Source organism: Podarcis melisellensis, assembly GCF_964234715.1.
Source record: "Podarcis melisellensis genome assembly, chromosome: 2".
NCBI lineage: Eukaryota > Metazoa > Chordata > Lepidosauria > Squamata > Lacertidae > Podarcis > Podarcis melisellensis.
The window spans coordinates 117326135-117340008 of NC_138529.1; the positions used below are offsets into that span (position 1 = coordinate 117326135).

Sequence of the window (13874 nt, forward strand, 5' to 3'; positions counted from 1 at the left end):
ACTGCCATGATTCAGAATGAAGCAGATCGGCGGGGTGCTGGCTGCATGGGAAATGGGGAGGCTTCACAGATGTCATCCCATAGTGCAGTGGAACCACCAGATGGCGCCAAAGCTTTGAAGGCAGTGAAATGCTACTCGTGTGGACGTCTAGGCCATATGAAGAGGGAATGCAGATATCCCAGGGCCAAGACAGAGCAGCGCAGCGGAAGCTCATCGCGTGGAAAAGGCCAGAGCAAAGGCAAAGGTCCGGTGTCCAGGACAACGCAGCACAAGGCAATGGTCTCACGCTACGCTCCAGAGGTTGCAGAGGTTGCAGAGGTCCAGAAGACGTCTAGATCTTTCTTCGTTGTTGATTCAGCTGCAACGCATCACATGTGCAATGATAAGCGACTGTTCGTGTCTTTTACACCGCAGGAAGGTGCGGTTCACCAGGCGGATGACCACACAATCCCCAGTAAAGGCTACGGAACTGTTGTTCTTCACAGTTTGGACTTATCGATACAGGATGTTCTTTATGTGCCGGATGCGAAACATAATCTGCTCAGCGTTGGACAGCTGATTGAGAAGAAAATTGACGTTTCCTTTAAGAACAAGAGATGCATCATCACTAAGAAAAATGATTATCAATTGTATGCTGAATTTGTTGGTCGTTTGTTTGTTTTGTATTATGATGATGTTGTGCAGGATGACACTTGTTGCATTGCAGGTTCTAACAAAAGTTTGCATGCAGAATGTATTCACGATTTTCACAGGAAACTTGGTCATTTGCATTTTGAGGCAGTATCTAAAATGCCTGCCTTGGTTGAAGGTATGACTATTAAACCCTGCAGGTACCACATGAAGTGCAAGGCATGCGCAGCAAACAAGGTGAAAATGGCTGCGAAAGGTAAGGTGTCTAGTAGGCAAGCTACAGAACCATACCAAATTATTCATGCTGATTTGGTTGGGCCACTAGCGCCCTCTTTGGGTGGAAATAGGTACTTCATGGTTCTCCTTGATGCATTTTCCAGGTATATTTATGTGTACAATCTCAAGCAGAAATCAGAGGCTTTTCCTAGGTTCAAGGAATTCTGTGCTTGGTTGGGAAATGTGCATGGTAAGAAGGTAAAGATTCTTTTCACTGACCGGGGGGGAGAATTCACTTCTCAGCAGTTTGAAGCTTTTCTGGCTGAGAAAGGAATTCAACACGATTTGTCTAGTCCTCGCTCGCCATGGCAGAATGGACTTGTGGAACGAGCAAATCAAACATTGCTTCAAGGGTTAAAAACCTTGCTGCATGATGCAAATCTTCCAGAGAGTTATTGGGCCGAAGCTCTCTCATGTTTCACTTACAGTTATAATCGCAGGTTATCTTCAGCGATTGGTTGTACCCCCTATGAGAAGATGTTTGGCAAGAAGCCATACATCAAACACATGAAAATTTTTGGTTCTGACATGTGGATTCACTCACCACAAAACTCCAAGTTAGACAAGCGTGGATTGCATGGTATCTTTCTAGGTTATCAGAAAGGGTCTTACAGAATAATGATGACTGACTCTAAGGAGATTAAGCTCACAAGAAGTGTTGAGTACAATGCCAAGTGGGGGGAGAATGTGGGAATTTTCCAATGTTATCCTGATGACAGTGATGAGACTGAGGATAGTCAAAAGCAACCACAACAACCCACACCCACTGATGAAGGTTCTGATTCTGAGTCTGAAACTGAATCAGATGATTCAGAGGATTTCAAGAGTGCGAAAGCCTCTATGCGACCCTCTGAAAGTTCTGATCAAGAATTGGAGGAACCATTGTTCACAATAGGTCACTTTTCTCCTAAGAAGGAAGAGGAGAGTGTTGAAGACTTAAGGCTAATTCGTAGGTCACAGAGAGCCACAAAAGGCAGACCTCCAAAGAGATTTGCTGATGAGTTTGCTAAGATAGCAGTAACAGCTGTTAAAAACTCCAAGAAGGTTTTTGAACCTTCAAGTTTCCAAGAAATCCAGGATTTGGATTCAAAGGAAGCTGAGCCATGGTTAAATGCCATGAAGGCTGAGCTTGATTCCTTGGAAAGGAACAAAACATGGGACCTAGTTCCAATAGTTCCAGGAATGAAATTGCTTGGAAGCAAATGGGTCTTCAAAGCGAAGACTGATCAAAATGGCAGGATAGTCAGACACAAAGCCAGATTGGTAGCCAGAGGATTTGCTCAGGTACCAGGTGAAGACTATCACGAGACCTACTCACCTACAGTGAGGTATGAGAGCATTAGGCTTATGCTCAAGCTAGCTGCAGAAGAAAATCTACACATTAGTCACCATGATGTGAATACAGCTTTTCTGTACGGATCTCTAGGTGAATCACTTTATATGCTTCCACCTGATGGCGTACAGGTAAAACAGGGATTTGTTTGTGCTCTGAAGAAGTCAATTTATGGTCTCAAACAAAGTGCACGGTGTTGGCACACAAAACTCACTGAAGTATTGTTTTCTCTAGGTTTTAAGCAAGGGAAAGCTGATCCATGTGTATTTGTCAAAGAAGAGGGGCAAAAGAAACTGTATTGTTTGTTTTATGTTGATGATCTTTTATTCTTTTGGAAAGATGTCACAATGTACAATAACGCCCTAGCTCAACTAAAAGAGCACTTTGACATGAAAGATCTTGGTGAGGTAAACAACTACCTATCTCTGGAAATAGAGAAAGATCAAGATGGTAACATTCTAGTACACCAGTCACGGAAAATTGCTGATGTGTTAAGCAAACTAAACCTGATGGATGCTAACCCTGTAGACACACCGATGGTAACAGGTTATCAGGTAGATGACACTGAAGAAGCATTTTCTGACACTACACTGTACAGAAGTGTGCTAGGCAAGCTAAACTTCATTGCCAGATGTTCAAGACCAGACATTGCTGTTAGCTGTAATTTGCTAAGCAGACAAGTCAACAATCCTACTGTTAAGGATTGGAAAGCTCTGAAACGCATAGCGCGGTATTTGAAAGGCACTATGCATTACAGACTGAGATTTAACAATCAGAAGTCTGGTGGTCTTGAGATATTTGCAGATGCAAGTTTTGGAAGTGACACTACAGACAGGAAAAGTACGTCTGGAGTTTGCTATAAGTACAATCAGGGTCTATTTGATTGGTCATGCAAGAAGCAAACAACAGTTAGCTTAAGTACTTGTGAAGCTGAACTGAATGCACTGTCTTATTCACTTAAAGATTGTGAATGGTTGTTACAATTGTGCAAAGACATGAAAATTCCTGTCAAATGTCCAATCCAGGTTTACCAGGACAACAAAGCATGTTTGGCTTTGCTGAATTCTGAAGGTTGTAAGCAAAGCACGAAGCACTTGCAATTGAAGGTGCAACATGCTAGGGAACGTATTAAGAAGGGACTCGTAACGGTGTCCTATATGCCAGGTAATGAAATTCCTGCTGATGTATTGTCCAAGATTGTATCAAGGGATCAACACTGTACCTATGTGCAGAAGTTGGGTTTGTACTGATATTGTACGAACACGCTGCCCAGAGATGTTCACAGAAAGGGGGAGGATGTTGGTTTCTGCTTTCTTCTCTGTGCAGCGAAGTGCTTGTCACGAGACAGGTTGTTTACATTCCACAGAGTCTGTACTGTTGGAGGTTTTCCCACGGGAATAGGAGACTGGATGTGACGTACACTGGTTTCCTGTTTTTCACTGTTCTTTGCAGTTTCAGTTTGTGATTCTCTCCGTGCTTTAGAGGAGAGATGACGCTTTCTCTGCTCCGGCAGAGGGAAAATGTTTTTCTGTAACTTACCAGCTTTGAACTGTAAATAAAGTAGTATAGAGCATGTTGGCTCATACTTCTCATCATTCCGCTGTGCACTGGACACTGCTTATCCCCAACAGTTTCCACTGCATGGCACACATGGCTTAACCAGGTGGGCAAAATCATCCCTTTCATTTTATTGCATTTCCCACCCTGTTGCAGCTCTAATTATGGTTTCTTGCTTAGGGTGAGGCTACTTTCACTTGCCTGTCAACATCAACATTCAACATTTTTTTTACAATCTAGCATGGTGTCTCTGTCAAACTGTGTATATGTAGGATTCAACTGTTTTGGAGTGCAATTTCCAGGGGCTTGTTTATCTTAGTAATTAGATGAGGTGGTCAAGGTATACCGCAACCCCTGCCATATTTAAGCTGTAAAAGAAACCAACCCAAAACCCAGAGGCGTGCTACTATGTCATGAGTCTACATGTGAGTTAGCACTCATCTGTATTCATACACACACTAAAGGGAGGTTTAGGATCTTTTGCTGGAGTTCTGACATGTGCCTGTTACGAATATGTGTTTACCTTATCCTAATGTCCAACAGAAGTTCACACCTGCATTCAAACAACTTGTAGAAGAGTGAGCTTGGCCATTTCCCCACAGAAACCCACACTTAATAAAAAGGCAGAAATGCAAAGGGAAGAGTATAACTGTCCTTAAGCATCTGTATGTTGGTCCTTGAGAATTGTGGATGAGTTCTATTGGAGATCGCAGAGCCAACTGACTACTAGCAAAGCCAAATGCCTACTGGAAAATCAGGGTTTTAAAACTGTGATCTTCCTCTTAGGGAAGGGAAAGGGCTTTGAAATGAACAAGTCCTGCCCATTTCTCTCCTTGCCCTTCCTAGTGAGGAAATGGCTAAAGCTGGCCATCCTATTTCCTTCCCACCCTAGTGTGTGAGAAAGACTGTGATGGTGAGCCATTAACTGAACCCGACCATTGTCCCACCATTACCTTGATGCCCCCCTACCATTCAGGCGTTTGAATAGACTATCTATGCCAAAATTAAATTAAATTATTTGTAAAATATGTTTTTACTGACTGCTCCCAAATGTCTCTGCTGTGATACTGTCATACCCCCCCCAAAACCTGACTGCCCACCTATCAAATATATTTCTTTTTTTAAAAACTCTATTTTAAAATCAATTTGAAAAATGATCGAAAGCACTGGAGAATAGCTGGTGGAAAATATGGTTAGCCACCTCCGATTCAGCAGTGGTCTTTATTGGTGCAACATTTTACAGGGCAGAAGAGTAGAAGTATGTGCTTTCAAGAGTTTACAACCATGGAAGCAGTATCATAAGATGATTTATTACAATCAGGTAGTACAGAAATTTCGTCATAGCTTTCAGTTTGTTAAAGCAATCAAGTAAATTCGCCATTCACCTTCTCTATTTTCCATGGTGTGCTACATGGAAGATTGATAAATGAATTTCCCTATCTGTGGTGCTGCAACATGCTGTGCTAATTGACTGAACTATCCTGCAGATCTCACCATTCACCATGGCAGATATTTGGGAGGGGGGATGGTCGGGTCTTCCTGTAAGAACTTAGGCTCTGATCCAAGTAGCGACATGCTGAATTGGGCTCAGTAGCAAACACACAGCCAGTGTGGTTCTAGTAATCTCTTGTTCTGTTCTCCACATTTCTACCTCTGTCCCACTTGGCTGCTCCCACACTGAGCAGCCTGGCTGTTTCACTTCACACTATTTGCAGCTTCCAGGTTTCTTCATGTGTAGCCCCACAATAGGAGAACCAGAAGGTTAGCAGAGCATGTAGAACTGAGGCCAGCCTAACCCCAACCAGGAACATGCATGGCTAGTGAACCTGCCCGAGATAGGAATGCACACTCAATGCCACTAAGCCTTAGTTGCAGGGTTCACATGAGAATCCTGGGCCTTCCCAAACTGATGTCTCATTTCCATAGGGAAAAATAAATAGGCCTAACACAATTTCTTTGCTGCTTAGACCTTCCCTACTTCCAAGTGTGTGGAAAGTTGCAGCCCTGGATTGGTCAAACGTGTTCAGGAAGGAATGCCACTCTGCTGCTATGATTGCGTTCCCTGTGCAGAAGGGACCATCTCCACTCAGGAAGGTGGGTAATGCCAGCAGAAAGGGCTGCCCTTGAGGAAGAGGAAATCACTTCATTCCAATATACAGGGGGAAATTTAGAACTGATGATAACTCCAATGCAGATTGGAGAAGTAGGCCCACATAAACCAATTAAATTTCAATAAGGGGGGGGGGATATAAGGTTATACACTTTGGCATGAATAACCAGCTGTACAAATGTAAGATGGGGAACACCTGGCTTGCCATTAGTACCCCTGAAAAGGATCTAGGGAATTAGTAGACCACATGCTTAACAGGAGTCAATAGTGTGATGCATAAGCAAAAACAGTTCATGCTGTTCTAAGCTGCATCAACAGAAGTCTAGTTTCCAGATCAAGGAAAACCATAGCACTGCTTCATTCTGCTTTGGTCAGACCCCACCTGGAATATTGTGTCCAGTTCTGTGTGTCAAAATATAAGAAGATATGGACAATTTGGAACATGTGCAGAGGAGGCCGACCAAGATGATAAAGGATCTGGAAACGAAGCCTTAGGAGCGATAGCTGAAGGAGCTGGGTATGTTTGGGCTGGATAAGAGGGAACTGAAAGGACATACTTTAGTCATTTTCAAATATCTAAAAGGCAGTCAAATTGTTTTCTCCTGCCCCAATGAGTAGGACCTGGAAAACTGTCTTAACATTACAAGAAAGGAGATTCCGACTAAACATCAGGAGGAACGTTTTGATGGTAAGGCTTGATGGCAAGTCTCCCTCAGAAAGTGATATACTCTCCTTCCTGAGAGCCAGCGTGGTGTAGTGGTTAAGAGTGACAGACTCATAATCTGGTGAACCGGGTTCGCGTCTCTGCTCCTCCACATGCAGCTGCTGGGTGACCTTGGGCCAGTCACACTTCTTTGAAGTCTCTCAGCCCCACTCACCTCACAGAGTGTTTGTTGTGGGGGAGGAAGGGAAAGGAGAATGTTAGCCGCTTTGAGACTCCTTCGGGTAGTGATAAAGCGGGATATCAAATCCAAACTCTTCTTCCTTGTAGGTTGTTAAGCAGTGGTTGGACAGCCACCTGTCATGGAAGCTTTCATTGAGATTCAAGGGGGTGGACTAGATGACCCTTAGGTCACGCTACCCATTGTTTTCACCACCAGTGGATGGCATACCTGTTGCCTCAAGCAGTCCATCATCCTTGATGTTATTGATACTGAGTCCAAATTTCTGATTTCCAGGGTCATATGCAATTACTTTTTTACTGGATCTAGTTATGTGTCTTCTAGTGGGAACTACTTTGATATCACAGTCTGCACATTAAAAGCAATAGAGAAGGATACAAAGTTGGTCTTGTTCTTTCCAGATGCTGAACATTGCACCAGGTGTCCAGAAGATCAACATCCAAATGAGGCCAGAGATCAATGTCTCCACAAGAGCGTCAACTTCCTGACTTATGAAGAACATTTGGGGGTTCTCCTGGCTTCCTTGACCATCGTTTTAACCATAAGTGCAGCCCTTGTGCTAGGAATATTCATTAAGTATAACGAAACTCCCATAGTCAAAGCCAATAACAAGGACCTCTCTTATATCCTCCTTGTTTCCCTCTTGCTTTCCTTTCTGTCCTCCTTCCTCTTCATTGGAAGGCCAAGGAAAGTGACTTGTCTTCTCCGACAAATGGCCTTCAGCATCATCTTCTCAGTTGCCGTCTCTTCTGTGTTGGCCAAAACCATCACTGTGGTGCTGGCCTTCCTGGCCACAAAACCAGGAAACAGAGTGAAGAGATGGCTAGGGAAGAGTCTGGCCAACTCCATTGTCATTTCCTGTTCCAGTGTCCAAGTTGTCATCTGCATCATCTGGCTGGGAATCTCTCCACCCTTCCCAGAGTCTGACATGCATTCCCAGCCCAGAGAGATCATCCTGCAATGCAATGAAGGGTCTGTTGCCATGTTTTATGCTGCCCTTGGCTACATGGGCTTCCTGGCCTCCATCTGCTTCACAGTGGCTTTCTTAGCTAGGAAGCTGCCTGGGGCCTTCAATGAAGCCAAGCTGATTACCTTCAGCATGTTGGTCTTCTGCAGTGTTTGGGTCTCCTTTGTGCCCTCCTATCTGAGCACAAAGGGGAAATATATGGCAGCCGTGCAGATCTTCTCTATCTTGGCTTCCAGTGCTGGGCTTCTGGGCTGCATCTTCTTTCCCAAGTGCTACATAATTGTACTCAGGCCTGATTTGAATACAAAGGAGGATCTAATGATGAAATCAAAGGGTGGTATTTGATCTTGTTCTGTGATGGTTTGATGATTTAGAGCTAGTGTTCTATCAGATTCTGAATCTGGCAAATGGCGAATCCATCATGAGGACTCCCCTGATAGAGGCCCAAGAAAGGATTCATGCACCCCGCCTAGCACTTTATCGCTGCCCCTTGTTACTATATGCGGATGACGCAGTCATTCTTTCTAGAGTAGGTCTCAGGAGGGCCCTAAAAATTTTTGGATCATACTGTCATGCAAATTCCCTTACAATTAATTATGGAAAATCTAAGATCCTGATTTTCTCAAAGAGCCGGAAACTCCATAATTGGAGAATTGATGGGAGAGTCATCGAACAAGTCTATAGATTCCAATATTTGGGAGTCTGGTTACAACATAACCTCAGATGGAAGGCCCATGTAGCCTATGTTACAAATAGAGCCAAATCTATCTCCTTGGCGATCTTGCGATTCTTCTTCACCGATGGGGCCCTTCATATCCCATCGGCGTTGAAAGTCTTCAAGGCCAAGGTGATCCCGACGATTGCTTATGCCATCTCAATTTGGGGGACTTTTGCCAACCTATCTCACCTGGAGGTCATTCAAAATCAGTTTTTAAGAGGGATATTGAAACTGCCCAACTGTGTAAGTAATACAGCGTTATGCATGGAACTTAATATTGTATCCCTGGAAAATGCTCTGTGGAAGCACATACTTTGTCACTGGTTATCTCTATGGCACAATCTCCCAAACTTGTACTTGATACAATGTATGTGGAGAGATGATTTCCAGAGCCCATGGGTAAAAAATTTACAGCTGAAAATAATGGCAATGGGAATCTCCCCATCCAAATTACTAGAGCAGGATATAGTTCCAGCTAAAAGAACAGTAACCTGTAAGCTAGAGGAGATGGACTTGCAGCAGAAAATGATCTTGGGCAATGGTACCTGCTCACCTCTAAATCTTGGTTTATTACCCCTCTTAAGGCTCCCAAACTATTTGAATTCTTTAACTTCCTCAGCTCATAGATATGCCTTTGTAAAGGCAAGATTCAACACCTTCCCATCGAACGTGCTGAGAAATAGATTCTCCAATGGACAGATATCGCTCTTATGTGATTGTAACTGTGGGGCACTGGAATCGTTGCATCACATAATTCTTGATTGTGCTTTTCACTTATCGGCCAGGAGCAAGTTTCTTGCTCAATATCTTAAGGGAATTGCCGATGATACGACTGAAGCCAAATTGAGATATCTATTAAATGATGATGACCCCCTAAGATCACTCATGGTTGCCAGATTCTTGACCAGCGTCCTATCCCTAAAGAAGAGAAACGGACTCCTGTGTGGCTCGGATAATCCCTTTAAACCATGATCTATGTTTTAGGATGTAATTAGGTGATATCACCATTGATGTCTTCCATCAATTTTGAGCAGAGGGCGATGTTTATGCTACAAATTTGTTGTAATGTATGATGTTGGTCTTTTGTTTTTGTTTTGCTTGGTTCTTGTCTGTTTTTTTTTTGTAAGTTTTGGCGGTTTTAAATTTGGAGGTTCAAGTACATTATGGTGGTATGGAAAACTGTCGTGTGACGGGCCAATGGCCGTAATAAAGATCAATTCAATTCAATTGGCGAATCCATCATGTTTCAGCGAAAGAATACTACTTTCTATGCAGCTAGTGCACACCTAGGTTCAACTTGCAGGAAACAATGTTTATGCCTCCTTGTCTGATAGATTTAAAATATGTCTAAATGATTAAGCTTTACTTTTCATTGCGCTATAAACATGACATCATTTGAGTGTTGTCTTCTTAAAAATCATACTCTTTGTTTGTTCCTGTACTTTAAAATACTAATTTAAAAGAAAACGGATTAGGACTGCTTCCAATACATCTTTGAGCAGAGGTAGCAACAAGGGAAGTGCAGCCTCTCTAGTCTCAAAGCCACGGTCAGTTCCTTGAAATAAAAATTGCTTGAGTATTGCTAGCATGTGCTCCTATTTGACTCTGACTGGAGTTGCGGTTGCTGCTGCTGCTTTTCCACTACCATGATGAGTGGAGACATTCTCCCTCTTTCATCTGGGCTATCTCTGATTCTCTGTGGCTGAAGCTCTGTCTCCTGACTTCTTTAGATATGGGAGAACTTGTCATAATGGAAGTCAATCCACCCAAGATTAGCTCCAGCTGGCCCTCTGGCATATAAGAGGCAGGGCAGAACTGCTAAAATAAACACTCAGAGACACATTTAATCCATAGATAACAGGTGGTGGGAAGACCTAGATTGTGGAGGGTGGGGACAAGGTCACACTATCCAGGGCACCCTCCCGCAAAGGGATCAAAAAAGATGCTCATTTGGACTCCCAGTGGAGCATGGCAAACTGGAAAGAGTCCATTGCTTGCTCATCTGCCAGCATGGATAATTATTTGGTGATAAAAGGTGGTCAGAATATCTGACTGCCAAGAATTTCTCTCCTAGGGTCAATGAGAGATTAATAGGCAGGCCTCAGAAGTTCTGGAAAGACACCCGTCCATCATTATCAAGATGAAGATTAAACCTTTGAAGACAGGGGGAGGGGTCTTGTTCAGAACATGGGGTTACAGCAGCTCATACACTGAATAATTGTCCTTCAATTAGGGATTCAAGTTTACATCATTATTCTTTGGCTTTTAAAAAGATTGGGGGGGGGAGTTCACTGGGCTCCCTATTTGCCCATTAAACAGCACCCAGGGACAATAGTTGCTGTTGTTGTTTAGTCGTTTAGTCGTGTCCGACTCTTCGTGACCCCATGGACCAGAGAACGCCAGGCACCTCTGTCCTCTACTGCCTCCCGCAGTTTGGTCAAACTCATGCTGGTAGCCTCGAAAACACTATCCAACCATCTCGTCCTTTGTCGCCCCCTTCTCCTTGTGCCCTCCATCTTTCCCAACATCAGGGTCTTCTCCAGGGAGTCTTCTCTTCTCATGAGGTGGCCAAAGTACTGGAGCCTCAGCTTCACAATCTGTCCTTCCAGTGAGCACTCAGGGTTGATTTCCTTCAGTATGGGATGTAGACTGATCTTCTCCAATCTTCTGGCCACTGCTGAGTTTTCCAAACTTGCTGGCATATACAAAATAATATAAAAAATCATAACACGGTGAAAATGTCCCCAAGAAGCTTTAAATATCGGCTAACTTAAAAAGATATACCGGACTGTGACTTTATCAACTGTTTACGTTGTATTATTAATGTTCTTGCCCAAAGAGGAAGGCTTAATGACTCCCAACTAATAATGTCTGAAGAAAGCGCTCTCTCTCTTATATATGTGTGTGTGTGTGTGTGTGTGTGTGTGTGTGTGTGTGTGTGTGTAATATTACATGTTACAAAGTGAGTTATATCTTTTGGTATCACCATACTTAAATATTTAATAGCTTTCGAACAAATGTGGAAATTTGTTCGAAATTCAACTGAATTGTGGATCTCCCTATGTTGTCTAATAGCAGAAGCAAATATGAAAAAGCAATGGTGAAATCAGACATGCTTGTCTAGTTCCTCTACGTTGGGGTGCTCCAGTGCACAGCCCAAGGGCTGCATGCAGCCCTCAAGACCTTTGTCTCCTTCCAGAAGCCAAGTGTGGGGCCTGCGGACCATAGAGCTTCCTGCAGTGGCTTGGGGTGGGTCACCTCAGTTGACCTGTGTCTCCACATGGTCCATATTCAAGTATCACAGACTGGCTGGATGAGGAGGAGTGGGGGAGCCTCCCATCCAAGAGCCCCTCAAGGAAGACAGGGAAGATGAGGACTGAACCCCTGGGTCCTGGTGGTGGGACAAGGGGGAAGGGTTGAGCTGGCAGGAACTGGAATCAACGGGGGTGTCAGAAGGTGGAGGACCTTCCAGGACAAGGCCGGAGGCTGAGTGTCTCAATGTGAGCAGAGACACAGACAGTGAGGAATTGGGGGTACACCTGCCATCCCACAGCAGAACAGTCTCAGTCCTGCTGGCTCTCCTCCTCTCACACCCTGATCTAGAAGAGTCCTACATGTTGACAGACAGACCCAGGGGAGGAGCTCACCCCCATGTCGCAGTCTCCGTCTGTTGGGAAGGGCTCCAGAGTGAGAAGCTAGAGGGGAAAGGCGGGCCTAGAGCTAAGTTTCCTGTAACTTCTCGAGCTGAAGGAGTCAAGCCAGGATGACCTCGCTGTCTCCCCAGCCTCTGCTTGACCTGCAATGGCCCGGCACTTCCCTGTCAGCCCTTGTGATACAGAGCACGACCCTTCTAAACCTTCAGCCTTCCATAACCCAGGCCTGACCCTGCTCAAGCTTGCAGTGGTGCCACAATCTTGCGCAAGTCAGCAGGCTCCCGCGGGAGCACGGCACCAAAAGATGTGCCTCCCTATTTACATCAGAGGAATGCTGGAGGGTGTGGAATGAGCTTCTTTCACCAAAGTTAGACTTTTCAGTTGCCCATTCTGTTATGCCTCTCAGAGTTTGAAGGCACATGTGGGAGTTTTTGCAAACATGTTTTTCACCAGCCTGCACCTGTGCATGAAGCCACGTAAAGAGTTCAGGACATTTCAGAGGCCATGCTTCTTCCCTTTGTAATTATCAAAATCATAGAGGGGTTTTTCTTTCATCTTCTTCTCAACAAAGCTCCAGAGATTTCTCCAAAGATCACCTTTGAGTCCACTTAAGGAGATATCTGAATTGACAACAACATACAGTCATTAAGACATATCATCAGAGCAGAAAAGGATTGGTGCATAAAGGCCTTCTGTACCACTGACAATTTGGGTTCAGATTTAGGACAGGCATATTGCTATACAAGGGTGCAAGGCTCGCCTCTATTCCTTCTAGGTGTGAAGTCTTGGTTGCATCCCATCAACATTATCTAATTATTTTCTAGTTCAGAGGAGCAGTCACAGGAAAGGAAGGTGTTCCAAGCAGGCACAGAATGGTACTGCTTCTCCTGCTCTTGGTGCCTCATGCAGACTGTGGAGCGAAGGCAAAATGCCCCTTGACTTTGGAGAGAGACTGGATTGAGCCATTCAATTATTACAGGACAGGAGACCACCTCATTAGTGGAATCTTCTCTGCCACAGCTGCTGTATTAAATCTGTGGCAGTTCAATGAGCCTCCCTCTACCAGCTTTCGTAAGTAAGTCAATTTATGGGGAATGGAGTACTGCTGCGCCGTGTAATATCGATTTTTACTTATCATCCTTTTGGAGCTGTAGTATTTCTGTGTACTTTGGTCCTGCCAGATTGTGGTGCTTTGGGGTCTATATTTTTAATTCTTTATTTTCTTTCTTTTTTAATGTTTGCATTCTTTTTAAAAACAAATCAATAAAATTACTTATAAAAATAACAGGCTTGGAAGGGACCCGAGGGGAAGGGAGGAGAATGTGAGAGAGGGGGAAAATAGATGTTCCGTGTTATTTAATGAGCCTCTAAAAACCTTTTCTCTCCTATTATTCTTTGAAAGTCTGTGCCCGTCTAATTCCATCATCAAAAATTCACTCTATTTTAGTTTTGTTTTCCATAGGATAATGAGTATTGACTGAACAAAGCTTTCCCAACACTCATGCATCATTAAGTGAGGATTGGCGGTCTGAATCAGTGTTAGTGTGATTAAATTCTAGAAATAGAATCCAGGACTTTAGATTATCCTTAGAAGCTTGTCAAAAAAAAGAAGAAGCAAGAGTTGGAAGTGATATATTCACTGAATACTGGATTATAGGCTGTGATATGTACATTTTTTCAGGAAAGCAGGAACCAAGTACTGGCTGCCCCTGTCCTTCTTTTTTGCCA

The 13874-nt window shown here is 43.8% G+C and overlaps 2 protein-coding genes across 2 annotated transcripts in view; one reads left to right on the top strand and one right to left on the bottom strand.

The window, feature by feature from the left end:
• Positions 1 to 13874, bottom strand: part of LOC309361297 (vomeronasal type-2 receptor 26-like) — a gene marked incomplete at both ends in the record, with an annotated part of 98127 nt that overhangs the window by 34053 nt on the left and 50200 nt on the right. The window lies entirely within an intron of this gene.
• Positions 1 to 13874, top strand: part of LOC309361310 (vomeronasal type-2 receptor 26-like) — a gene marked incomplete at both ends in the record, with an annotated part of 29104 nt that overhangs the window by 5366 nt on the left and 9864 nt on the right. The gene's annotated exons all lie outside the window — the stretch shown is intronic.